General features: G+C 55.1%; 50 non-coding genes and 1 pseudogene across 50 annotated transcripts; all 51 read left to right on the top strand.

Annotated features, from left to right (window-relative positions):
* Nucleotides 1-1,412: 1,412 nt before the first annotated feature.
* Nucleotides 1,413-1,588, top strand: LOC134642425 (U2 spliceosomal RNA; annotated as a pseudogene).
* Nucleotides 1,589-1,814: 226 nt separating this feature from the next.
* Nucleotides 1,815-1,928, top strand: LOC134642571 (U5 spliceosomal RNA). The gene has a single exon (XR_010096273.1). It is a non-coding gene; the product is annotated as a U5 spliceosomal RNA (small nuclear RNA).
* Nucleotides 1,929-2,122: 194 nt separating this feature from the next.
* Nucleotides 2,123-2,313, top strand: LOC134642238 (U2 spliceosomal RNA). Its single transcript, XR_010095964.1, has one exon. It is a non-coding gene; the product is annotated as a U2 spliceosomal RNA (small nuclear RNA).
* Nucleotides 2,314-2,553: 240 nt separating this feature from the next.
* Nucleotides 2,554-2,667, top strand: LOC134642570 (U5 spliceosomal RNA). Its single transcript, XR_010096272.1, has one exon. It is a non-coding gene; the product is annotated as a U5 spliceosomal RNA (small nuclear RNA).
* Nucleotides 2,668-2,861: 194 nt separating this feature from the next.
* On the top strand, nucleotides 2,862-3,052 carry LOC134642237 (U2 spliceosomal RNA). Its single transcript, XR_010095963.1, has one exon. It is a non-coding gene; the product is annotated as a U2 spliceosomal RNA (small nuclear RNA).
* A 226-nt stretch (nucleotides 3,053-3,278) lies between these two features.
* Nucleotides 3,279-3,392, top strand: LOC134641853 (U5 spliceosomal RNA). Its single transcript, XR_010095593.1, has one exon. It is a non-coding gene; the product is annotated as a U5 spliceosomal RNA (small nuclear RNA).
* A 194-nt stretch (nucleotides 3,393-3,586) lies between these two features.
* Nucleotides 3,587-3,777, top strand: LOC134642236 (U2 spliceosomal RNA). Its single transcript, XR_010095962.1, has one exon. It is a non-coding gene; the product is annotated as a U2 spliceosomal RNA (small nuclear RNA).
* A 240-nt stretch (nucleotides 3,778-4,017) lies between these two features.
* LOC134642569 (U5 spliceosomal RNA) lies at nucleotides 4,018-4,131 on the top strand. Its single transcript, XR_010096271.1, has one exon. It is a non-coding gene; the product is annotated as a U5 spliceosomal RNA (small nuclear RNA).
* Nucleotides 4,132-4,325: 194 nt separating this feature from the next.
* Nucleotides 4,326-4,516, top strand: LOC134642235 (U2 spliceosomal RNA). The gene has a single exon (XR_010095961.1). It is a non-coding gene; the product is annotated as a U2 spliceosomal RNA (small nuclear RNA).
* A 226-nt stretch (nucleotides 4,517-4,742) lies between these two features.
* On the top strand, nucleotides 4,743-4,856 carry LOC134641852 (U5 spliceosomal RNA). The gene has a single exon (XR_010095592.1). It is a non-coding gene; the product is annotated as a U5 spliceosomal RNA (small nuclear RNA).
* A 194-nt stretch (nucleotides 4,857-5,050) lies between these two features.
* LOC134642234 (U2 spliceosomal RNA) lies at nucleotides 5,051-5,241 on the top strand. Its single transcript, XR_010095960.1, has one exon. It is a non-coding gene; the product is annotated as a U2 spliceosomal RNA (small nuclear RNA).
* A 226-nt stretch (nucleotides 5,242-5,467) lies between these two features.
* LOC134641931 (U5 spliceosomal RNA) lies at nucleotides 5,468-5,581 on the top strand. The gene has a single exon (XR_010095671.1). It is a non-coding gene; the product is annotated as a U5 spliceosomal RNA (small nuclear RNA).
* A 194-nt stretch (nucleotides 5,582-5,775) lies between these two features.
* Nucleotides 5,776-5,966, top strand: LOC134642405 (U2 spliceosomal RNA). Its single transcript, XR_010096128.1, has one exon. It is a non-coding gene; the product is annotated as a U2 spliceosomal RNA (small nuclear RNA).
* Nucleotides 5,967-6,192: 226 nt separating this feature from the next.
* On the top strand, nucleotides 6,193-6,306 carry LOC134641929 (U5 spliceosomal RNA). The gene has a single exon (XR_010095670.1). It is a non-coding gene; the product is annotated as a U5 spliceosomal RNA (small nuclear RNA).
* Nucleotides 6,307-6,500: 194 nt separating this feature from the next.
* LOC134642371 (U2 spliceosomal RNA) lies at nucleotides 6,501-6,691 on the top strand. The gene has a single exon (XR_010096094.1). It is a non-coding gene; the product is annotated as a U2 spliceosomal RNA (small nuclear RNA).
* Nucleotides 6,692-6,931: 240 nt separating this feature from the next.
* On the top strand, nucleotides 6,932-7,045 carry LOC134642568 (U5 spliceosomal RNA). The gene has a single exon (XR_010096270.1). It is a non-coding gene; the product is annotated as a U5 spliceosomal RNA (small nuclear RNA).
* Nucleotides 7,046-7,239: 194 nt separating this feature from the next.
* Nucleotides 7,240-7,430, top strand: LOC134642233 (U2 spliceosomal RNA). The gene has a single exon (XR_010095959.1). It is a non-coding gene; the product is annotated as a U2 spliceosomal RNA (small nuclear RNA).
* A 226-nt stretch (nucleotides 7,431-7,656) lies between these two features.
* LOC134641928 (U5 spliceosomal RNA) lies at nucleotides 7,657-7,770 on the top strand. The gene has a single exon (XR_010095669.1). It is a non-coding gene; the product is annotated as a U5 spliceosomal RNA (small nuclear RNA).
* A 194-nt stretch (nucleotides 7,771-7,964) lies between these two features.
* On the top strand, nucleotides 7,965-8,155 carry LOC134642232 (U2 spliceosomal RNA). Its single transcript, XR_010095958.1, has one exon. It is a non-coding gene; the product is annotated as a U2 spliceosomal RNA (small nuclear RNA).
* A 240-nt stretch (nucleotides 8,156-8,395) lies between these two features.
* On the top strand, nucleotides 8,396-8,509 carry LOC134641851 (U5 spliceosomal RNA). Its single transcript, XR_010095590.1, has one exon. It is a non-coding gene; the product is annotated as a U5 spliceosomal RNA (small nuclear RNA).
* Nucleotides 8,510-8,703: 194 nt separating this feature from the next.
* On the top strand, nucleotides 8,704-8,894 carry LOC134642231 (U2 spliceosomal RNA). The gene has a single exon (XR_010095957.1). It is a non-coding gene; the product is annotated as a U2 spliceosomal RNA (small nuclear RNA).
* A 240-nt stretch (nucleotides 8,895-9,134) lies between these two features.
* On the top strand, nucleotides 9,135-9,248 carry LOC134642567 (U5 spliceosomal RNA). The gene has a single exon (XR_010096269.1). It is a non-coding gene; the product is annotated as a U5 spliceosomal RNA (small nuclear RNA).
* Nucleotides 9,249-9,442: 194 nt separating this feature from the next.
* LOC134642229 (U2 spliceosomal RNA) lies at nucleotides 9,443-9,633 on the top strand. The gene has a single exon (XR_010095955.1). It is a non-coding gene; the product is annotated as a U2 spliceosomal RNA (small nuclear RNA).
* A 240-nt stretch (nucleotides 9,634-9,873) lies between these two features.
* LOC134642566 (U5 spliceosomal RNA) lies at nucleotides 9,874-9,987 on the top strand. Its single transcript, XR_010096268.1, has one exon. It is a non-coding gene; the product is annotated as a U5 spliceosomal RNA (small nuclear RNA).
* A 194-nt stretch (nucleotides 9,988-10,181) lies between these two features.
* LOC134642228 (U2 spliceosomal RNA) lies at nucleotides 10,182-10,372 on the top strand. The gene has a single exon (XR_010095954.1). It is a non-coding gene; the product is annotated as a U2 spliceosomal RNA (small nuclear RNA).
* A 226-nt stretch (nucleotides 10,373-10,598) lies between these two features.
* On the top strand, nucleotides 10,599-10,712 carry LOC134641927 (U5 spliceosomal RNA). Its single transcript, XR_010095668.1, has one exon. It is a non-coding gene; the product is annotated as a U5 spliceosomal RNA (small nuclear RNA).
* Nucleotides 10,713-10,906: 194 nt separating this feature from the next.
* LOC134642404 (U2 spliceosomal RNA) lies at nucleotides 10,907-11,097 on the top strand. The gene has a single exon (XR_010096127.1). It is a non-coding gene; the product is annotated as a U2 spliceosomal RNA (small nuclear RNA).
* Nucleotides 11,098-11,337: 240 nt separating this feature from the next.
* LOC134642565 (U5 spliceosomal RNA) lies at nucleotides 11,338-11,451 on the top strand. Its single transcript, XR_010096267.1, has one exon. It is a non-coding gene; the product is annotated as a U5 spliceosomal RNA (small nuclear RNA).
* Nucleotides 11,452-11,645: 194 nt separating this feature from the next.
* Nucleotides 11,646-11,836, top strand: LOC134642226 (U2 spliceosomal RNA). The gene has a single exon (XR_010095953.1). It is a non-coding gene; the product is annotated as a U2 spliceosomal RNA (small nuclear RNA).
* A 240-nt stretch (nucleotides 11,837-12,076) lies between these two features.
* On the top strand, nucleotides 12,077-12,190 carry LOC134642564 (U5 spliceosomal RNA). Its single transcript, XR_010096266.1, has one exon. It is a non-coding gene; the product is annotated as a U5 spliceosomal RNA (small nuclear RNA).
* A 194-nt stretch (nucleotides 12,191-12,384) lies between these two features.
* Nucleotides 12,385-12,575, top strand: LOC134642230 (U2 spliceosomal RNA). Its single transcript, XR_010095956.1, has one exon. It is a non-coding gene; the product is annotated as a U2 spliceosomal RNA (small nuclear RNA).
* Nucleotides 12,576-12,801: 226 nt separating this feature from the next.
* On the top strand, nucleotides 12,802-12,915 carry LOC134641925 (U5 spliceosomal RNA). The gene has a single exon (XR_010095666.1). It is a non-coding gene; the product is annotated as a U5 spliceosomal RNA (small nuclear RNA).
* A 194-nt stretch (nucleotides 12,916-13,109) lies between these two features.
* LOC134642225 (U2 spliceosomal RNA) lies at nucleotides 13,110-13,300 on the top strand. The gene has a single exon (XR_010095952.1). It is a non-coding gene; the product is annotated as a U2 spliceosomal RNA (small nuclear RNA).
* Nucleotides 13,301-13,540: 240 nt separating this feature from the next.
* Nucleotides 13,541-13,654, top strand: LOC134642563 (U5 spliceosomal RNA). Its single transcript, XR_010096265.1, has one exon. It is a non-coding gene; the product is annotated as a U5 spliceosomal RNA (small nuclear RNA).
* Nucleotides 13,655-13,848: 194 nt separating this feature from the next.
* LOC134642218 (U2 spliceosomal RNA) lies at nucleotides 13,849-14,039 on the top strand. The gene has a single exon (XR_010095945.1). It is a non-coding gene; the product is annotated as a U2 spliceosomal RNA (small nuclear RNA).
* Nucleotides 14,040-14,265: 226 nt separating this feature from the next.
* LOC134641850 (U5 spliceosomal RNA) lies at nucleotides 14,266-14,379 on the top strand. The gene has a single exon (XR_010095589.1). It is a non-coding gene; the product is annotated as a U5 spliceosomal RNA (small nuclear RNA).
* Nucleotides 14,380-14,573: 194 nt separating this feature from the next.
* On the top strand, nucleotides 14,574-14,764 carry LOC134642224 (U2 spliceosomal RNA). Its single transcript, XR_010095951.1, has one exon. It is a non-coding gene; the product is annotated as a U2 spliceosomal RNA (small nuclear RNA).
* Nucleotides 14,765-15,004: 240 nt separating this feature from the next.
* On the top strand, nucleotides 15,005-15,118 carry LOC134642561 (U5 spliceosomal RNA). The gene has a single exon (XR_010096263.1). It is a non-coding gene; the product is annotated as a U5 spliceosomal RNA (small nuclear RNA).
* Nucleotides 15,119-15,312: 194 nt separating this feature from the next.
* On the top strand, nucleotides 15,313-15,503 carry LOC134642223 (U2 spliceosomal RNA). Its single transcript, XR_010095950.1, has one exon. It is a non-coding gene; the product is annotated as a U2 spliceosomal RNA (small nuclear RNA).
* Nucleotides 15,504-15,729: 226 nt separating this feature from the next.
* LOC134641849 (U5 spliceosomal RNA) lies at nucleotides 15,730-15,843 on the top strand. The gene has a single exon (XR_010095588.1). It is a non-coding gene; the product is annotated as a U5 spliceosomal RNA (small nuclear RNA).
* A 194-nt stretch (nucleotides 15,844-16,037) lies between these two features.
* Nucleotides 16,038-16,228, top strand: LOC134642222 (U2 spliceosomal RNA). The gene has a single exon (XR_010095949.1). It is a non-coding gene; the product is annotated as a U2 spliceosomal RNA (small nuclear RNA).
* Nucleotides 16,229-16,454: 226 nt separating this feature from the next.
* LOC134641924 (U5 spliceosomal RNA) lies at nucleotides 16,455-16,568 on the top strand. Its single transcript, XR_010095665.1, has one exon. It is a non-coding gene; the product is annotated as a U5 spliceosomal RNA (small nuclear RNA).
* A 194-nt stretch (nucleotides 16,569-16,762) lies between these two features.
* LOC134642403 (U2 spliceosomal RNA) lies at nucleotides 16,763-16,953 on the top strand. The gene has a single exon (XR_010096126.1). It is a non-coding gene; the product is annotated as a U2 spliceosomal RNA (small nuclear RNA).
* A 226-nt stretch (nucleotides 16,954-17,179) lies between these two features.
* LOC134641923 (U5 spliceosomal RNA) lies at nucleotides 17,180-17,293 on the top strand. The gene has a single exon (XR_010095664.1). It is a non-coding gene; the product is annotated as a U5 spliceosomal RNA (small nuclear RNA).
* A 194-nt stretch (nucleotides 17,294-17,487) lies between these two features.
* Nucleotides 17,488-17,678, top strand: LOC134642369 (U2 spliceosomal RNA). Its single transcript, XR_010096093.1, has one exon. It is a non-coding gene; the product is annotated as a U2 spliceosomal RNA (small nuclear RNA).
* A 240-nt stretch (nucleotides 17,679-17,918) lies between these two features.
* LOC134642560 (U5 spliceosomal RNA) lies at nucleotides 17,919-18,032 on the top strand. The gene has a single exon (XR_010096262.1). It is a non-coding gene; the product is annotated as a U5 spliceosomal RNA (small nuclear RNA).
* A 194-nt stretch (nucleotides 18,033-18,226) lies between these two features.
* Nucleotides 18,227-18,417, top strand: LOC134642221 (U2 spliceosomal RNA). The gene has a single exon (XR_010095948.1). It is a non-coding gene; the product is annotated as a U2 spliceosomal RNA (small nuclear RNA).
* Nucleotides 18,418-18,643: 226 nt separating this feature from the next.
* On the top strand, nucleotides 18,644-18,757 carry LOC134641922 (U5 spliceosomal RNA). The gene has a single exon (XR_010095663.1). It is a non-coding gene; the product is annotated as a U5 spliceosomal RNA (small nuclear RNA).
* A 194-nt stretch (nucleotides 18,758-18,951) lies between these two features.
* LOC134642220 (U2 spliceosomal RNA) lies at nucleotides 18,952-19,142 on the top strand. Its single transcript, XR_010095947.1, has one exon. It is a non-coding gene; the product is annotated as a U2 spliceosomal RNA (small nuclear RNA).
* A 240-nt stretch (nucleotides 19,143-19,382) lies between these two features.
* LOC134641921 (U5 spliceosomal RNA) lies at nucleotides 19,383-19,496 on the top strand. The gene has a single exon (XR_010095662.1). It is a non-coding gene; the product is annotated as a U5 spliceosomal RNA (small nuclear RNA).
* A 194-nt stretch (nucleotides 19,497-19,690) lies between these two features.
* On the top strand, nucleotides 19,691-19,881 carry LOC134642219 (U2 spliceosomal RNA). The gene has a single exon (XR_010095946.1). It is a non-coding gene; the product is annotated as a U2 spliceosomal RNA (small nuclear RNA).
* The last annotated feature ends 96 nt before the right edge of the window (nucleotides 19,882-19,977 follow it).

The following is a 19,977-nucleotide window of genomic DNA, read 5'->3' as shown; positions in this document are numbered from 1 at the left end:
ATCAGGTTTGATAAGGAAGGAGGTGGCAAGACAAATTGGCCTGTAATTATAGGGAAAGTGAAGCAACAGCTGGGTTACTGGGGACTGAGGACGCTGACTTTGGAGGGCAAGGTGTTAATCATCAAGGCAGTGATTTTACCCCGACTTCTCCTAGTCAGCTCAGTCTTTATTCCTCCCAGAAAAGTGCTCTTAGAACTGGAACGAGCTTTGTTTTATTTCTTATGGGGTTCTAGATGGGAGAGACTTAGAAGGGAGACAATGAAGAAAATGAAGGAGAATGGAGGAAAGGGGGTTCCAGACCTGTATCTGTTTGTAGGAAGTCTCTACACGAGCAGCCACCTGAGGCAGGCCACGGCCCGATCTAGTAACCCTAAAACGCAGGCGTGGGTTAGATTTTGGGCAGGGAGCTACTTAAGACAGAGAAAATTGATACCGGTGGATCTAAAAGTGCCTGTCTCCTTTAGTCTCCCCCCAGCCTATGCTGAGCTAAAGTCCTTTTTAGTCTCCTTTAACTTGGAAAATGAAGACTTAAACATTTTAACTAAACATCGGTCTCTCATCTCTGTTGTGCAGGAGCGAGAGGCTGTGACTCCAGTGCGCGGCCTCTCGATTGGTGAAGCCACAGATGTGTGGCGATTGGTGAGCCGTCCCTTTCTTTCGCATAAGCTCCGGGATGTGTCCTGGATGGTGGCTCATGGGATCCTCCCAGTCAGGTCCGTGATGCACTCTCGGGGCATGTCTGCAACAGCCATGTGTCCCCGGCCTGGTTGTGGCGCGCCAGAGTCGGTGAGACACCTGCTCTGGGAGTGTAGCGCTGCCGTAGACCTGTGGGCAATGGCCGGCTCCTCGCAATTCCCGTACTTACCAGCAAGGGAGGTCCTAACAGCACAGTTAGTGCTCTATGGGGTGAGCCAGGGAGTAAAGGCACAAAGGAAAGACTTTGAGAAGCAGTGGCTTACTCTTGCTGCCATCAAAGACGCCATTTGGACCTCCAGAAACTTGCTGGTAAGCAAGCACATGCAGATCCCCCCCGTGACTGCTCTCCGAATGGCGGCAGCAACAATAAAAGAGATCTGTGCTGCAAGTAGCAAGCCGTGGGAGCAGCCACAAAGAAGAATCGCCTCTGTGCCCATTCGGATGGAGGAGCCTTTGCCACACACAGGGAGGTCAAAGCAGCAACGGCCTGGCTCTCCGGGAGAGGCAGGTGGGAAGGAGCAAAGTGGTGAGGATCCCCCCTGAGCACCAGGAGCTTGTGAAGGGACAGGACGGTTTTTATAAATTGTTTTTTATTGCTCCTGTGCATTTTCTTTTAAGGACAGGGTGGGAAGAAATAAAAAGTAATCTTTTAAATTGTGTGGGAATTTGAATTTTATGAGATGACTGTGTTTGGTCTCTATGTTTGAGTGTCAATAAAAATTTTTCGAAAGAAAAAAAATCTGTTCTTATCAGTTTAATATCTGATACGCCCCCGATTCGGGGGCAACGTATTAAACGCATTTTTAGAACAGGGAGCCGAATAAGGGGCTCGCTCCGTTCGCTCCACGCATCGACCCGGTATTGCAGCGCCTCCGGGAACGGTGCCCCCTTTGCTGACTTTGTGCAAAAGCAAGAAAGCCAAACAAGTTAAGGTCCGCCAAGCCAAGAGCCAGAAAGCAGCCTGAAGCCGCGAACGTCCTCTCCTGTCAAAGTGGAGCTCTGGAGCAGAGCAGGCGGGGCCTGAGATCTGCCGCTTCAGCCAAGCAAACAGGGCCTACCGTGACGCCGGAAGCCGGGACGAGGAGTCACTGCGGCTTCCTGCGAGGCCAAAGAAACACACACTCTGGCTTCTCTTCATAACGTACAAGTCTTTCGCCTTTTACTAAAGACTTCCGTGGAGAGTGAGGCTAAGGAGTTGCACCTATTTTTTGGCAGGGTCTGCCGTCAGGCTGGGCCCTCTCCTCGTTGTTCAAAAGAAATAATAGAAGAAAGCGCGCAATTCCAGGGAGCTCCGCAGGCCTCTGAGGTACTGTGGGTGGGCGGAGATTTGAAGCGGCTCCCTCCCTGTGAGCCAAGTGAAAGAGCGCACCGTCACAAGCGAGAAGTGTCCCGAGAAGGCGGCTCAGCCAGGAACCCGCAGGAGGCCATCGCTTCTCGGCCTTTTGGCTAAGATCAAGTGTAGTATCTGTTCTTATCAGTTTAATATCTGATACGCCCCCGATTCGGGGGCAACGTATTAAACGCATTTTTAGAACAGGGAGCCGAATAAGGGGCTCGCTCCGTTCGCTCCACGCATCGACCCGGTATTGCAGCGCCTCCGGGAACGGTGCCCCCTTTGCTGACTTTGTGCAAAAGCAAGAAAGCCAAACAAGTTAAGGTCCGCCAAGCCAAGAGCCAGAAAGCAGCCTGAAGCCGCGAACTTCCTCTCCAGTCACCCCTCTCCTGTCAAAGTGGAGCTCTGGAGCAGAGCAGGCGGGGCCTGAGATCTGCCGCTTCAGCCAAGCAAACAGGGCCTACCGTGACGCCGGAAGCCGGGACGAGGAGTCACTGCGGCTTCCTGCGAGGCCAAAGAAACACACACTCTGGCTTCTCTTCATAACGTACAAGTCTTTCGCCTTTTACTAAAGACTTCCGTGGAGAGTGAGGCTAAGGAGTTGCACCTATTTTTTGGCAGGGTCTGCCGTCAGGCTGGGCCCTCTCCTCGTTGTTCAAAAGAAATAATAGAAGAAAGCGCGCAATTCCAGGGAGCTCCGCAGGCCTCTGAGGTACTGTGGGTGGGCGGAGATTTGAAGCGGCTCCCTCCCTGTGAGCCAAGTGAAAGAGCGCACCGTCACAAGCGAGAAGTGTCCCGAGAAGGCGGCTCAGCCAGGAACCCGCAGGAGGCCATCGCTTCTCGGCCTTTTGGCTAAGATCAAGTGTAGTATCTGTTCTTATCAGTTTAATATCTGATACGCCCCCGATTCGGGGGCAACGTATTAAACGCATTTTTAGAACAGGGAGCCGAATAAGGGGCTCGCTCCGTTCGCTCCACGCATCGACCCGGTATTGCAGCGCCTCCGGGAACGGTGCCCCCTTTGCTGACTTTGTGCAAAAGCAAGAAAGCCAAACAAGTTAAGGTCCGCCAAGCCAAGAGCCAGAAAGCAGCCTGAAGCCGCGAACGTCCTCTCCTGTCAAAGTGGAGCTCTGGAGCAGAGCAGGCGGGGCCTGAGATCTGCCGCTTCAGCCAAGCAAACAGGGCCTACCGTGACGCCGGAAGCCGGGACGAGGAGTCACTGCGGCTTCCTGCGAGGCCAAAGAAACACACACTCTGGCTTCTCTTCATAACGTACAAGTCTTTCGCCTTTTACTAAAGACTTCCGTGGAGAGTGAGGCTAAGGAGTTGCACCCAGTTTTTGGCAGGGTCTGCCGTCTGGCTGGGCCCTCTCCTCGTTGTTCAAAAGAAATAATAGAAGAAAGCGCGCAATTCCAGGGAGCTCCGCAGGCCTCTGAGGTACTGTGGGTGGGTGGAGATTTGAAGCGGCTCCCTCCCTGTGAGCCAAGTGAAAGAGCGCACCGTCACAAGCGAGAAGTGTCCCGAGAAGGCGGCTCAGCCAGGAACCCGCAGGAGGCCATCGCTTCTCGGCCTTTTGGCTAAGATCAAGTGTAGTATCTGTTCTTATCAGTTTAATATCTGATACGCCCCCGATTCGGGGGCAACGTATTAAACGCATTTTTAGAACAGGGAGCCGAATAAGGGGCTCGCTCCGTTCGCTCCACGCATCGACCCGGTATTGCAGCGCCTCCGGGAACGGTGCCCCCTTTGCTGACTTTGTGCAAAAGCAAGAAAGCCAAACAAGTTAAGGTCTGCCAAGCCAAGAGCCAGAAAGCAGCCTGAAGCCGCGAACTTCCTCTCCAGTCACCCCTCTCCTGTCAAAGTGGAGCTCTGGAGCAGAGCAGGCGGGGCCTGAGATCTGCCGCTTCAGCCAAGCAAACAGGGCCTACCGTGACGCCGGAAGCCGGGACGAGGAGTCACTGCGGCTTCCTGCGAGGCCAAAGAAACACACACTCTGGCTTCTCTTCATAACGTACAAGTCTTTCGCCTTTTACTAAAGACTTCCGTGGAGAGTGAGGCTAAGGAGTTGCACCTATTTTTTGGCAGGGTCTGCCGTCAGGCTGGGCCCTCTCCTCGTTGTTCAAAAGAAATAATAGAAGAAAGCGCGCAATTCCAGGGAGCTCCGCAGGCCTCTGAGGTACTGTGGGTGGGCGGAGATTTGAAGCGGCTCCCTCCCTGTGAGCCAAGTGAAAGAGCGCACCGTCACAAGCGAGAAGTGTCCCGAGAAGGCGGCTCAGCCAGGAACCCGCAGGAGGCCATCGCTTCTCGGCCTTTTGGCTAAGATCAAGTGTAGTATCTGTTCTTATCAGTTTAATATCTGATACGCCCCCGATTCGGGGGCAACGTATTAAACGCATTTTTAGAACAGGGAGCCGAATAAGGGGCTCGCTCCGTTCGCTCCACGCATCGACCCGGTATTGCAGCGCCTCCGGGAACGGTGCCCCCTTTGCTGACTTTGTGCAAAAGCAAGAAAGCCAAACAAGTTAAGGTCCGCCAAGCCAAGAGCCAGAAAGCAGCCTGAAGCCGCGAACGTCCTCTCCTGTCAAAGTGGAGCTCTGGAGCAGAGCAGGCGGGGCCTGAGATCTGCCGCTTCAGCCAAGCAAACAGGGCCTACCGTGACGCCGGAAGCCGGGACGAGGAGTCACTGCGGCTTCCTGCGAGGCCAAAGAAACACACACTCTGGCTTCTCTTCATAACGTACAAGTCTTTCGCCTTTTACTAAAGACTTCCGTGGAGAGTGAGGCTAAGGAGTTGCACCCAGTTTTTGGCAGGGTCTGCCGTCTGGCTGGGCCCTCTCCTCGTTGTTCAAAAGAAATAATAGAAGAAAGCGCGCAATTCCAGGGAGCTCCGCAGGCCTCTGAGGTACTGTGGGTGGGCGGAGATTTGAAGCGGCTCCCTCCCTGTGAGCCAAGTGAAAGAGCGCACCGTCACAAGCGAGAAGTGTCCCGAGAAGGCGGCTCAGCCAGGAACCCGCAGGAGGCCATCGCTTCTCGGCCTTTTGGCTAAGATCAAGTGTAGTATCTGTTCTTATCAGTTTAATATCTGATACGCCCCCGATTCGGGGGCAACGTATTAAACGCATTTTTAGAACAGGGAGCCGAATAAGGGGCTCGCTCCGTTCGCTCCACGCATCGACCCGGTATTGCAGCGCCTCCGGGAACGGTGCCCCCTTTGCTGACTTTGTGCAAAAGCAAGAAAGCCAAACAAGTTAAGGTCCGCCAAGCCAAGAGCCAGAAAGCAGCCTGAAGCCGCGAACGTCCTCTCCTGTCAAAGTGGAGCTCTGGAGCAGAGCAGGCGGGGCCTGAGATCTGCCGCTTCAGCCAAGCAAACAGGGCCTACCGTGACGCCGGAAGCCGGGACGAGGAGTCACTGCGGCTTCCTGCGAGGCCAAAGAAACACACACTCTGGCTTCTCTTCATAACGTACAAGTCTTTCGCCTTTTACTAAAGACTTCCGTGGAGAGTGAGGCTAAGGAGTTGCACCTATTTTTTGGCAGGGTCTGCCGTCTGGCTGGGCCCTCTCCTCGTTGTTCAAAAGAAATAATAGAAGAAAGCGCGCAATTCCAGGGAGCTCCGCAGGCCTCTGAGGTACTGTGGGTGGGCGGAGATTTGAAGCGGCTCCCTCCCTGTGAGCCAAGTGAAAGAGCGCACCGTCACAAGCGAGAAGTGTCCCGAGAAGGCGGCTCAGCCAGGAACCCGCAGGAGGCTATCGCTTCTCGGCCTTTTGGCTAAGATCAAGTGTAGTATCTGTTCTTATCAGTTTAATATCTGATACCCCCCTGATTCGGGGGCAACGTATTAAACGCATTTTTAGAACAGGGAGCCGAATAAGCGGCTCGCTCCGTTCGCTCCACGCATCGACCCGGTATTGCAGCGCCTCCGGGAACGGTGCCCCCTTTGCTGACTTTGTGCAAAAGCAAGAAAGCCAAACAAGTTAAGGTCCGCCAAGCCAAGAGCCAGAAAGCAGCCTGAAGCCGCGAACGTCCTCTCCTGTCAAAGTGGAGCTCTGGAGCAGAGCAGGCGGGGCCTGAGATCTGCCGCTTCAGCCAAGCAAACAGGGCCTACCGTGACGCCGGAAGCCGGGACGAGGAGTCACTGCGGCTTCCTGCGAGGCCAAAGAAACACACACTCTGGCTTCTCTTCATAACGTACAAGTCTTTCGCCTTTTACTAAAGACTTCCGTGGAGAGTGAGGCTAAGGAGTTGCACCTATTTTTTGGCAGGGTCTGCCGTCTGGCTGGGCCCTCTCCTCGTTGTTCAAAAGAAATAATAGAAGAAAGCGCGCAATTCCAGGGAGCTCCGCAGGCCTCTGAGGTACTGTGGGTGGGCGGAGATTTGAAGCGGCTCCCTCCCTGTGAGCCAAGTGAAAGAGCGCACCGTCACAAGCGAGAAGTGTCCCGAGAAGGCGGCTCAGCCAGGAACCCGCAGGAGGCCATCGCTTCTCGGCCATTTGGCTAAGATCAAGTGTAGTATTTGTTCTTATCAGTTTAATATCTGATACGCCCCCGATTCGGGGGCAACGTATTAAACGCATTTTTAGAACAGGGAGCCGAATAAGGGGCTCGCTCCGTTCGCTCCACGCATCGACCCGGTATTGCAGCGCCTCCGGGAACGGTGCCCCCTTTGCTGACTTTGTGCAAAAGCAAGAAAGCCAAACAAGTTAAGGTCCGCCAAGCCAAGAGCCAGAAAGCAGCCTGAAGCCGCGAACTTCCTCTCCAGTCACCCCTCTCCTGTCAAAGTGGAGCTCTGGAGCAGAGCAGGCGGGGCCTGAGATCTGCCGCTTCAGCCAAGCAAACAGGGCCTACCGTGACGCCGGAAGCCGGGACGAGGAGTCACTGCGGCTTCCTGCGAGGCCAAAGAAACACACACTCTGGCTTCTCTTCATAACGTACAAGTCTTTCGCCTTTTACTAAAGACTTCCGTGGAGAGTGAGGCTAAGGAGTTGCACCTATTTTTTGGCAGGGTCTGCCGTCAGGCTGGGCCCTCTCCTCGTTGTTCAAAAGAAATAATAGAAGAAAGCGCGCAATTCCAGGGAGCTCCGCAGGCCTCTGAGGTACTGTGGGTGGGCGGAGATTTGAAGCGGCTCCCTCCCTGTGAGCCAAGTGAAAGAGCGCACCGTCACAAGCGAGAAGTGTCCCGAGAAGGCGGCTCAGCCAGGAACCCGCAGGAGGCCATCGCTTCTCGGCCTTTTGGCTAAGATCAAGTGTAGTATCTGTTCTTATCAGTTTAATATCTGATACGCCCCCGATTCGGGGGCAACGTATTAAACGCATTTTTAGAACAGGGAGCCGAATAAGGGGCTCGCTCCGTTCGCTCCACGCATCGACCCGGTATTGCAGCGCCTCCGGGAACGGTGCCCCCTTTGCTGACTTTGTGCAAAAGCAAGAAAGCCAAACAAGTTAAGGTCCGCCAAGCCAAGAGCCAGAAAGCAGCCTGAAGCCGCGAACGTCCTCTCCTGTCAAAGTGGAGCTCTGGAGCAGAGCAGGCGGGGCCTGAGATCTGCCGCTTCAGCCAAGCAAACAGGGCCTACCGTGACGCCGGAAGCCGGGACGAGGAGTCACTGCGGCTTCCTGCGAGGCCAAAGAAACACACACTCTGGCTTCTCTTCATAACGTACAAGTCTTTCGCCTTTTACTAAAGACTTCCGTGGAGAGTGAGGCTAAGGAGTTGCACCTATTTTTTGGCAGGGTCTGCCGTCTGGCTGGGCCCTCTCCTCATTGTTCAAAAGAAATAATAGAAGAAAGCGCGCAATTCCAGGGAGCTCCGCAGGCCTCTGAGGTACTGTGGGTGGGCGGAGATTTGAAGCGGCTCCCTCCCTGTGAGCCAAGTGAAAGAGCGCACCGTCACAAGCGAGAAGTGTCCCGAGAAGGCGGCTCAGCCAGGAACCCGCAGGAGGCCATCGCTTCTCGGCCTTTTGGCTAAGATCAAGTGTAGTATCTGTTCTTATCAGTTTAATATCTGATACGCCCCCGATTCGGGGGCAACGTATTAAACGCATTTTTAGAACAGGGAGCCGAATAAGGGGCTCGCTCCGTTCGCTCCACGCATCGACCCGGTATTGCAGCGCCTCCGGGAACGGTGCCCCCTTTGCTGACTTTGTGCAAAAGCAAGAAAGCCAAACAAGTTAAGGTCTGCCAAGCCAAGAGCCAGAAAGCAGCCTGAAGCCGCGAACTTCCTCTCCAGTCACCCCTCTCCTGTCAAAGTGGAGCTCTGGAGCAGAGCAGGCGGGGCCTGAGATCTGCCGCTTCAGCCAAGCAAACAGGGCCTACCGTGACGCCGGAAGCCGGGACGAGGAGTCACTGCGGCTTCCTGCGAGGCCAAAGAAACACACACTCTGGCTTCTCTTCATAACGTACAAGTCTTTCGCCTTTTACTAAAGACTTCCGTGGAGAGTGAGGCTAAGGAGTTGCACCCAGTTTTTGGCAGGGTCTGCCGTCTGGCTGGGCCCTCTCCTCGTTGTTCAAAAGAAATAATAGAAGAAAGCGCGCAATTCCAGGGAGCTCCGCAGGCCTCTGAGGTACTGTGGGTGGGCGGAGATTTGAAGCGGCTCCCTCCCTGTGAGCCAAGTGAAAGAGCGCACCGTCACAAGCGAGAAGTGTCCCGAGAAGGCGGCTCAGCCAGGAACCCGCAGGAGGCCATCGCTTCTCGGCCTTTTGGCTAAGATCAAGTGTAGTATCTGTTCTTATCAGTTTAATATCTGATACGCCCCCGATTCGGGGGCAACGTATTAAACGCATTTTTAGAACAGGGAGCCGAATAAGGGGCTCGCTCCGTTCGCTCCACGCATCGACCCGGTATTGCAGCGCCTCCGGGAACGGTGCCCCCTTTGCTGACTTTGTGCAAAAGCAAGAAAGCCAAACAAGTTAAGGTCCGCCAAGCCAAGAGCCAGAAAGCAGCCTGAAGCCGCGAACTTCCTCTCCAGTCACCCCTCTCCTGTCAAAGTGGAGCTCTGGAGCAGAGCAGGCGGGGCCTGAGATCTGCCGCTTCAGCCAAGCAAACAGGGCCTACCGTGACGCCGGAAGCCGGGACGAGGAGTCACTGCGGCTTCCTGCGAGGCCAAAGAAACACACACTCTGGCTTCTCTTCATAACGTACAAGTCTTTCGCCTTTTACTAAAGACTTCCGTGGAGAGTGAGGCTAAGGAGTTGCACCTATTTTTTGGCAGGGTCTGCCGTCAGGCTGGGCCCTCTCCTCGTTGTTCAAAAGAAATAATAGAAGAAAGCGCGCAATTCCAGGGAGCTCCGCAGGCCTCTGAGGTACTGTGGGTGGGCGGAGATTTGAAGCGGCTCCCTCCCTGTGAGCCAAGTGAAAGAGCGCACCGTCACAAGCGAGAAGTGTCCCGAGAAGGCGGCTCAGCCAGGAACCCGCAGGAGGCCATCGCTTCTCGGCCTTTTGGCTAAGATCAAGTGTAGTATCTGTTCTTATCAGTTTAATATCTGATACGCCCCCGATTCGGGGGCAACGTATTAAACGCATTTTTAGAACAGGGAGCCGAATAAGGGGCTCGCTCCGTTCGCTCCACGCATCGACCCGGTATTGCAGCGCCTCCGGGAACGGTGCCCCCTTTGCTGACTTTGTGCAAAAGCAAGAAAGCCAAACAAGTTAAGGTCCGCCAAGCCAAGAGCCAGAAAGCAGCCTGAAGCCGCGAACTTCCTCTCCAGTCACCCCTCTCCTGTCAAAGTGGAGCTCTGGAGCAGAGCAGGCGGGGCCTGAGATCTGCCGCTTCAGCCAAGCAAACAGGGCCTACCGTGACGCCGGAAGCCGGGACGAGGAGTCACTGCGGCTTCCTGCGAGGCCAAAGAAACACACACTCTGGCTTCTCTTCATAACGTACAAGTCTTTCGCCTTTTACTAAAGACTTCCGTGGAGAGTGAGGCTAAGGAGTTGCACCTATTTTTTGGCAGGGTCTGCCGTCAGGCTGGGCCCTCTCCTCGTTGTTCAAAAGAAATAATAGAAGAAAGCGCGCAATTCCAGGGAGCTCCGCAGGCCTCTGAGGTACTGTGGGTGGGCGGAGATTTGAAGCGGCTCCCTCCCTGTGAGCCAAGTGAAAGAGCGCACCGTCACAAGCGAGAAGTGTCCCGAGAAGGCGGCTCAGCCAGGAACCCGCAGGAGGCCATCGCTTCTCGGCCTTTTGGCTAAGATCAAGTGTAGTATCTGTTCTTATCAGTTTAATATCTGATACGCCCCCGATTCGGGGGCAACGTATTAAACGCATTTTTAGAACAGGGAGCCGAATAAGGGGCTCGCTCCGTTCGCTCCACGCATCGACCCGGTATTGCAGCGCCTCCGGGAACGGTGCCCCCTTTGCTGACTTTGTGCAAAAGCAAGAAAGCCAAACAAGTTAAGGTCCGCCAAGCCAAGAGCCAGAAAGCAGCCTGAAGCCGCGAACGTCCTCTCCTGTCAAAGTGGAGCTCTGGAGCAGAGCAGGCGGGGCCTGAGATCTGCCGCTTCAGCCAAGCAAACAGGGCCTACCGTGACGCCGGAAGCCGGGACGAGGAGTCACTGCGGCTTCCTGCGAGGCCAAAGAAACACACACTCTGGCTTCTCTTCATAACGTACAAGTCTTTCGCCTTTTACTAAAGACTTCCGTGGAGAGTGAGGCTAAGGAGTTGCACCTATTTTTTGGCAGGGTCTGCCGTCTGGCTGGGCCCTCTCCTCGTTGTTCAAAAGAAATAATAGAAGAAAGCGCGCAATTCCAGGGAGCTCCGCAGGCCTCTGAGGTACTGTGGGTGGGCGGAGATTTGAAGCGGCTCCCTCCCTGTGAGCCAAGTGAAAGAGCGCACCGTCACAAGCGAGAAGTGTCCCGAGAAGGCGGCTCAGCCAGGAACCCGCAGGAGGCCATCGCTTCTCGGCCTTTTGGCTAAGATCAAGTGTAGTATCTGTTCTTATCAGTTTAATATCTGATACCCCCCTGATTCGGGGGCAACGTATTAAACGCATTTTTAGAACAGGGAGCCGAATAAGCGGCTCGCTCCGTTCGCTCCACGCATCGACCCGGTATTGCAGCGCCTCCGGGAACGGTGCCCCCTTTGCTGACTTTGTGCAAAAGCAAGAAAGCCAAACAAGTTAAGGTCCGCCAAGCCAAGAGCCAGAAAGCAGCCTGAAGCCGCGAACTTCCTCTCCAGTCACCCCTCTCCTGTCAAAGTGGAGCTCTGGAGCAGAGCAGGCGGGGCCTGAGATCTGCCGCTTCAGCCAAGCAAACAGGGCCTACCGTGACGCCGGAAGCCGGGACGAGGAGTCACTGCGGCTTCCTGCGAGGCCAAAGAAACACACACTCTGGCTTCTCTTCATAACGTACAAGTCTTTCGCCTTTTACTAAAGACTTCCGTGGAGAGTGAGGCTAAGGAGTTGCACCTATTTTTTGGCAGGGTCTGCCGTCAGGCTGGGCCCTCTCCTCGTTGTTCAAAAGAAATAATAGAAGAAAGCGCGCAATTCCAGGGAGCTCCGCAGGCCTCTGAGGTACTGTGGGTGGGCGGAGATTTGAAGCGGCTCCCTCCCTGTGAGCCAAGTGAAAGAGCGCACCGTCACAAGCGAGAAGTGTCCCGAGAAGGCGGCTCAGCCAGGAACCCGCAGGAGGCCATCGCTTCTCGGCCTTTTGGCTAAGATCAAGTGTAGTATCTGTTCTTATCAGTTTAATATCTGATACGCCCCCGATTCGGGGGCAACGTATTAAACGCATTTTTAGAACAGGGAGCCGAATAAGGGGCTCGCTCCGTTCGCTCCACGCATCGACCCGGTATTGCAGCGCCTCCGGGAACGGTGCCCCCTTTGCTGACTTTGTGCAAAAGCAAGAAAGCCAAACAAGTTAAGGTCCGCCAAGCCAAGAGCCAGAAAGCAGCCTGAAGCCGCGAACTTCCTCTCCAGTCACCCCTCTCCTGTCAAAGTGGAGCTCTGGAGCAGAGCAGGCGGGGCCTGAGATCTGCCGCTTCAGCCAAGCAAACAGGGCCTACCGTGACGCCGGAAGCCGGGACGAGGAGTCACTGCGGCTTCCTGCGAGGCCAAAGAAACACACACTCTGGCTTCTCTTCATAACGTACAAGTCTTTCGCCTTTTACTAAAGACTTCCGTGGAGAGTGAGGCTAAGGAGTTGCACCTATTTTTTGGCAGGGTCTGCCGTCAGGCTGGGCCCTCTCCTCGTTGTTCAAAAGAAATAATAGAAGAAAGCGCGCAATTCCAGGGAGCTCCGCAGGCCTCTGAGGTACTGTGGGTGGGCGGAGATTTGAAGCGGCTCCCTCCCTGTGAGCCAAGTGAAAGAGCGCACCGTCACAAGCGAGAAGTGTCCCGAGAAGGCGGCTCAGCCAGGAACCCGCAGGAGGCCATCGCTTCTCGGCCTTTTGGCTAAGATCAAGTGTAGTATCTGTTCTTATCAGTTTAATATCTGATATGCCCCCGATTCGGGGGCAACGTATTAAACGCATTTTTAGAACAGGGAGCCGAATAAGGGGCTCGCTCCGTTCGCTCCACGCATCGACCCGGTATTGCAGCGCCTCCGGGAACGGTGCCCCCTTTGCTGACTTTGTGCAAAAGCAAGAAAGCCAAACAAGTTAAGGTCCGCCAAGCCAAGAGCCAGAAAGCAGCCTGAAGCCGCGAACGTCCTCTCCTGTCAAAGTGGAGCTCTGGAGCAGAGCAGGCGGGGCCTGAGATCTGCCGCTTCAGCCAAGCAAACAGGGCCTACCGTGACGCCGGAAGCCGGGACGAGGAGTCACTGCGGCTTCCTGCGAGGCCAAAGAAACACACACTCTGGCTTCTCTTCATAACGTACAAGTCTTTCGCCTTTTACTAAAGACTTCCGTGGAGAGTGAGGCTAAGGAGTTGCACCTATTTTTTGGCAGGGTCTGCCGTCTGGCTGGGCCCTCTCCTCATTGTTGAAAAGAAATAATAGAAGAAAGCGCGCAATTCCAGGGAGCTCCGCAGGCCTCTGAGGTACTGTGGGTGGGCGGAGATTTGAAGCGGCTCCCTCCCTGTGAGCCAAGTGAAAGAGCGCACCGTCACAAGCGAGAAGTGTCCCGAGAAGGCGGCTCAGCCAGGAACCCGCAGGAGGCCATCGCTTCTCGGCCTTTTGGCTAAGATCAAGTGTAGTATCTGTTCTTATCAGTTTAATATCTGATACGCCCCCGATTCGGGGGCAACGTATTAAACGCATTTTTAGAACAGGGAGCCGAATAAGGGGCTCGCTCCGTTCGCTCCACGCATCGACCCGGTATTGCAGCGCCTCCGGGAACGGTGCCCCCTTTGCTGACTTTGTGCAAAAGCAAGAAAGCCAAACAAGTTAAGGTCCGCCAAGCCAAGAGCCAGAAAGCAGCCTGAAGCCGCGAACTTCCTCTCCAGTCACCCCTCTCCTGTCAAAGTGGAGCTCTGGAGCAGAGCAGGCGGGGCCTGAGATCTGCCGCTTCAGCCAAGCAAACAGGGCCTACCGTGACGCCGGAAGCCGGGACGAGGAGTCACTGCGGCTTCCTGCGAGGCCAAAGAAACACACACTCTGGCTTCTCTTCATAACGTACAAGTCTTTCGCCTTTTACTAAAGACTTCCGTGGAGAGTGAGGCTAAGGAGTTGCACCTATTTTTTGGCAGGGTCTGCCGTCAGGCTGGGCCCTCTCCTCGTTGTTCAAAAGAAATAATAGAAGAAAGCGCGCAATTCCAGGGAGCTCCGCAGGCCTCTGAGGTACTGTGGGTGGGCGGAGATTTGAAGCGGCTCCCTCCCTGTGAGCCAAGTGAAAGAGCGCACCGTCACAAGCGAGAAGTGTCCCGAGAAGGCGGCTCAGCCAGGAACCCGCAGGAGGCCATCGCTTCTCGGCCTTTTGGCTAAGATCAAGTGTAGTATCTGTTCTTATCAGTTTAATATCTGATATGCCCCCGATTCGGGGGCAACGTATTAAACGCATTTTTAGAACAGGGAGCCGAATAAGGGGCTCGCTCCGTTCGCTCCACGCATCGACCCGGTATTGCAGCGCCTCCGGGAACGGTGCCCCCTTTGCTGACTTTGTGCAAAAGCAAGAAAGCCAAACAAGTTAAGGTCCGCCAAGCCAAGAGCCAGAAAGCAGCCTGAAGCCGCGAACGTCCTCTCCTGTCAAAGTGGAGCTCTGGAGCAGAGCAGGCGGGGCCTGAGATCTGCCGCTTCAGCCAAGCAAACAGGGCCTACCGTGACGCCGGAAGCCGGGACGAGGAGTCACTGCGGCTTCCTGCGAGGCCAAAGAAACACACACTCTGGCTTCTCTTCATAACGTACAAGTCTTTCGCCTTTTACTAAAGACTTCCGTGGAGAGTGAGGCTAAGGAGTTGCACCCAGTTTTTGGCAGGGTCTGCCGTCTGGCTGGGCCCTCTCCTCGTTGTTCAAAAGAAATAATAGAAGAAAGCGCGCAATTCCAGGGAGCTCCGCAGGCCTCTGAGGTACTGTGGGTGGGTGGAGATTTGAAGCGGCTCCCTCCCTGTGAGCCAAGTGAAAGAGCGCACCGTCACAAGCGAGAAGTGTCCCGAGAAGGCGGCTCAGCCAGGAACCCGCAGGAGGCCATCGCTTCTCGGCCTTTTGGCTAAGATCAAGTGTAGTATCTGTTCTTATCAGTTTAATATCTGATACGCCCCCGATTCGGGGGCAACGTATTAAACGCATTTTTAGAACAGGGAGCCGAATAAGGGGCTCGCTCCGTTCGCTCCACGCATCGACCCGGTATTGCAGCGCCTCCGGGAACGGTGCCCCCTTTGCTGACTTTGTGCAAAAGCAAGAAAGCCAAACAAGTTAAGGTCTGCCAAGCCAAGAGCCAGAAAGCAGCCTGAAGCCGCGAACTTCCTCTCCAGTCACCCCTCTCCTGTCAAAGTGGAGCTCTGGAGCAGAGCAGGCGGGGCCTGAGATCTGCCGCTTCAGCCAAGCAAACAGGGCCTACCGTGACGCCGGAAGCCGGGACGAGGAGTCACTGCGGCTTCCTGCGAGGCCAAAGAAACACACACTCTGGCTTCTCTTCATAACGTACAAGTCTTTCGCCTTTTACTAAAGACTTCCGTGGAGAGTGAGGCTAAGGAGTTGCACCTATTTTTTGGCAGGGTCTGCCGTCAGGCTGGGCCCTCTCCTCGTTGTTCAAAAGAAATAATAGAAGAAAGCGCGCAATTCCAGGGAGCTCCGCAGGCCTCTGAGGTACTGTGGGTGGGCGGAGATTTGAAGCGGCTCCCTCCCTGTGAGCCAAGTGAAAGAGCGCACCGTCACAAGCGAGAAGTGTCCCGAGAAGGCGGCTCAGCCAGGAACCCGCAGGAGGCCATCGCTTCTCGGCCTTTTGGCTAAGATCAAGTGTAGTATCTGTTCTTATCAGTTTAATATCTGATACGCCCCCGATTCGGGGGCAACGTATTAAACGCATTTTTAGAACAGGGAGCCGAATAAGGGGCTCGCTCCGTTCGCTCCACGCATCGACCCGGTATTGCAGCGCCTCCGGGAACGGTGCCCCCTTTGCTGACTTTGTGCAAAAGCAAGAAAGCCAAACAAGTTAAGGTCCGCCAAGCCAAGAGCCAGAAAGCAGCCTGAAGCCGCGAACGTCCTCTCCTGTCAAAGTGGAGCTCTGGAGCAGAGCAGGCGGGGCCTGAGATCTGCCGCTTCAGCCAAGCAAACAGGGCCTACCGTGACGCCGGAAGCCGGGACGAGGAGTCACTGCGGCTTCCTGCGAGGCCAAAGAAACACACACTCTGGCTTCTCTTCATAACGTACAAGTCTTTCGCCTTTTACTAAAGACTTCCGTGGAGAGTGAGGCTAAGGAGTTGCACCCAGTTTTTGGCAGGGTCTGCCGTCTGGCTGGGCCCTCTCCTCGTTGTTCAAAAGAAATAATAGAAGAAAGCGCGCAATTCCAGGGAGCTCCGCAGGCCTCTGAGGTACTGTGGGTGGGCGGAGATTTGAAGCGGCTCCCTCCCTGTGAGCCAAGTGAAAGAGCGCACCGTCACAAGCGAGAAGTGTCCCGAGAAGGCGGCTCAGCCAGGAACCCGCAGGAGGCCATCGCTTCTCGGCCTTTTGGCTAAGATCAAGTGTAGTATCTGTTCTTATCAGTTTAATATCTGATACGCCCCCGATTCGGGGGCAACGTATTAAACGCATTTTTAGAACAGGGAGCCGAATAAGGGGCTCGCTCCGTTCGCTCCACGCATCGACCCGGTATTGCAGCGCCTCCGGGAACGGTGCCCCCTTTGCTGACTTTGTGCAAAAGCAAGAAAGCCAAACAAGTTAAGGTCCGCCAAGCCAAGAGCCAGAAAGCAGCCTGAAGCCGCGAACGTCCTCTCCTGTCAAAGTGGAGCTCTGGAGCAGAGCAGGCGGGGCCTGAGATCTGCCGCTTCAGCCAAGCAAACAGGGCCTACCGTGACGCCGGAAGCCGGGACGAGGAGTCACTGCGGCTTCCTGCGAGGCCAAAGAAACACACACTCTGGCTTCTCTTCATAACGTACAAGTCTTTCGCCTTTTACTAAAGACTTCCGTGGAGAGTGAGGCTAAGGAGTTGCACCTATTTTTTGGCAGGGTCTGCCGTCTGGCTGGGCCCTCTCCTCGTTGTTCAAAAGAAATAATAGAAGAAAGCGCGCAATTCCAGGGAGCTCCGCAGGCCTCTGAGGTACTGTGGGTGGGCGGAGATTTGAAGCGGCTCCCTCCCTGTGAGCCAAGTGAAAGAGCGCACCGTCACAAGCGAGAAGTGTCCCGAGAAGGCGGCTCAGCCAGGAACCCGCAGGAGGCCATCGCTTCTCGGCCTTTTGGCTAAGATCAAGTGTAGTATCTGTTCTTATCAGTTTAATATCTGATACCCCCCTGATTCGGGGGCAACGTATTAAACGCATTTTTAGAACAGGGAGCCGAATAAGCGGCTCGCTCCGTTCGCTCCACGCATCGACCCGGTATTGCAGCGCCTCCGGGAACGGTGCCCCCTTTGCTGACTTTGTGCAAAAGCAAGAAAGCCAAACAAGTTAAGGTCCGCCAAGCCAAGAGCCAGAAAGCAGCCTGAAGCCGCGAACGTCCTCTCCTGTCAAAGTGGAGCTCTGGAGCAGAGCAGGCGGGGCCTGAGATCTGCCGCTTCAGCCAAGCAAACAGGGCCTACCGTGACGCCGGAAGCCGGGACGAGGAGTCACTGCGGCTTCCTGCGAGGCCAAAGAAACACACACTCTGGCTTCTCTTCATAACGTACAAGTCTTTCGCCTTTTACTAAAGACTTCCGTGGAGAGTGAGGCTAAGGAGTTGCACCTATTTTTTGGCAGGGTCTGCCGTCTGGCTGGGCCCTCTCCTCGTTGTTCAAAAGAAATAATAGAAGAAAGCGCGCAATTCCAGGGAGCTCCGCAGGCCTCTGAGGTACTGTGGGTGGGCGGAGATTTGAAGCGGCTCCCTCCCTGTGAGCCAAGTGAAAGAGCGCACCGTCACAAGCGAGAAGTGTCCCGAGAAGGCGGCTCAGCCAGGAACCCGCAGGAGGCCATCGCTTCTCGGCCATTTGGCTAAGATCAAGTGTAGTATTTGTTCTTATCAGTTTAATATCTGATACGCCCCCGATTCGGGGGCAACGTATTAAACGCATTTTTAGAACAGGGAGCCGAATAAGGGGCTCGCTCCGTTCGCTCCACGCATCGACCCGGTATTGCAGCGCCTCCGGGAACGGTGCCCCCTTTGCTGACTTTGTGCAAAAGCAAGAAAGCCAAACAAGTTAAGGTCTGCCAAGCCAAGAGCCAGAAAGCAGCCTGAAGCCGCGAACTTCCTCTCCAGTCACCCCTCTCCTGTCAAAGTGGAGCTCTGGAGCAGAGCAGGCGGGGCCTGAGATCTGCCGCTTCAGCCAAGCAAACAGGGCCTACCGTGACGCCGGAAGCCGGGACGAGGAGTCACTGCGGCTTCCTGCGAGGCCAAAGAAACACACACTCTGGCTTCTCTTCATAACGTACAAGTCTTTCGCCTTTTACTAAAGACTTCCGTGGAGAGTGAGGCTAAGGAGTTGCACCTATTTTTTGGCAGGGTCTGCCGTCAGGCTGGGCCCTCTCCTCGTTGTTCAAAAGAAATAATAGAAGAAAGCGCGCAATTCCAGGGAGCTCCGCAGGCCTCTGAGGTACTGTGGGTGGGCGGAGATTTGAAGCGGCTCCCTCCCTGTGAGCCAAGTGAAAGAGCGCACCGTCACAAGCGAGAAGTGTCCCGAGAAGGCGGCTCAGCCAGGAACCCGCAGGAGGCCATCGCTTCTCGGCCTTTTGGCTAAGATCAAGTGTAGTATCTGTTCTTATCAGTTTAATATCTGATACGCCCCCGATTCGGGGGCAACGTATTAAACGCATTTTTAGAACAGGGAGCCGAATAAGGGGCTCGCTCCGTTCGCTCCACGCATCGACCCGGTATTGCAGCGCCTCCGGGAACGGTGCCCCCTTTGCTGACTTTGTGCAAAAGCAAGAAAGCCAAACAAGTTAAGGTCCGCCAAGCCAAGAGCCAGAAAGCAGCCTGAAGCCGCGAACGTCCTCTCCTGTCAAAGTGGAGCTCTGGAGCAGAGCAGGCGGGGCCTGAGATCTGCCGCTTCAGCCAAGCAAACAGGGCCTACCGTGACGCCGGAAGCCGGGACGAGGAGTCACTGCGGCTTCCTGCGAGGCCAAAGAAACACACACTCTGGCTTCTCTTCATAACGTACAAGTCTTTCGCCTTTTACTAAAGACTTCCGTGGAGAGTGAGGCTAAGGAGTTGCACCTATTTTTTGGCAGGGTCTGCCGTCTGGCTGGGCCCTCTCCTCATTGTTCAAAAGAAATAATAGAAGAAAGCGCGCAATTCCAGGGAGCTCCGCAGGCCTCTGAGGTACTGTGGGTGGGCGGAGATTTGAAGCGGCTCCCTCCCTGTGAGCCAAGTGAAAGAGCGCACCGTCACAAGCGAGAAGTGTCCCGAGAAGGCGGCTCAGCCAGGAACCCGCAGGAGGCCATCGCTTCTCGGCCTTTTGGCTAAGATCAAGTGTAGTATCTGTTCTTATCAGTTTAATATCTGATACGCCCCCGATTCGGGGGCAACGTATTAAACGCATTTTTAGAACAGGGAGCCGAATAAGGGGCTCGCTCCGTTCGCTCCACGCATCGACCCGGTATTGCAGCGCCTCCGGGAACGGTGCCCCCTTTGCTGACTTTGTGCAAAAGCAAGAAAGCCAAACAAGTTAAGGTCCGCCAAGCCAAGAGCCAGAAAGCAGCCTGAAGCCGCGAACTTCCTCTCCAGTCACCCCTCTCCTGTCAAAGTGGAGCTCTGGAGCAGAGCAGGCGGGGCCTGAGATCTGCCGCTTCAGCCAAGCAAACAGGGCCTACCGTGACGCCGGAAGCCGGGACGAGGAGTCACTGCGGCTTCCTGCGAGGCCAAAGAAACACACACTCTGGCTTCTCTTCATAACGTACAAGTCTTTCGCCTTTTACTAAAGACTTCCGTGGAGAGTGAGGCTAAGGAGTTGCACCTATTTTTTGGCAGGGTCTGCCGTCTGGCTGGGCCCTCTCCTCGTTGTTCAAAAGAAATAATAGAAGAAAGCGCGCAATTCCAGGGAGCTCCGCAGGCCTCTGAGGTACTGTGGGTGGGCGGAGATTTGAAGCGGCTCCCTCCCTGTGAGCCAAGTGAAAGAGCGCACCGTCACAAGCGAGAAGTGTCCCGAGAAGGCGGCTCAGCCAGGAACCCGCAGGAGGCCATCGCTTCTCGGCCTTTTGGCTAAGATCAAGTGTAGTATCTGTTCTTATCAGTTTAATATCTGATACGCCCCCGATTCGGGGGCAACGTATTAAACGCATTTTTAGAACAGGGAGCCGAATAAGGGGCTCGCTCCGTTCGCTCCACGCATCGACCCGGTATTGCAGCGCCTCCGGGAACGGTGCCCCCTTTGCTGACTTTGTGCAAAAGCAAGAAAGCCAAACAAGTTAAGGTCCGCCAAGCCAAGAGCCAGAAAGCAGCCTGAAGCCGCGAACTTCCTCTCCAGTC

Source organism: Pelmatolapia mariae, linkage group LG14, assembly GCF_036321145.2.
Source record: "Pelmatolapia mariae isolate MD_Pm_ZW linkage group LG14, Pm_UMD_F_2, whole genome shotgun sequence".
NCBI lineage: Eukaryota > Metazoa > Chordata > Actinopteri > Cichliformes > Cichlidae > Pelmatolapia > Pelmatolapia mariae.
Note: the sequence above shows the minus strand (reverse complement) of the source record. Positions and strands in the feature narration are given on the sequence as shown.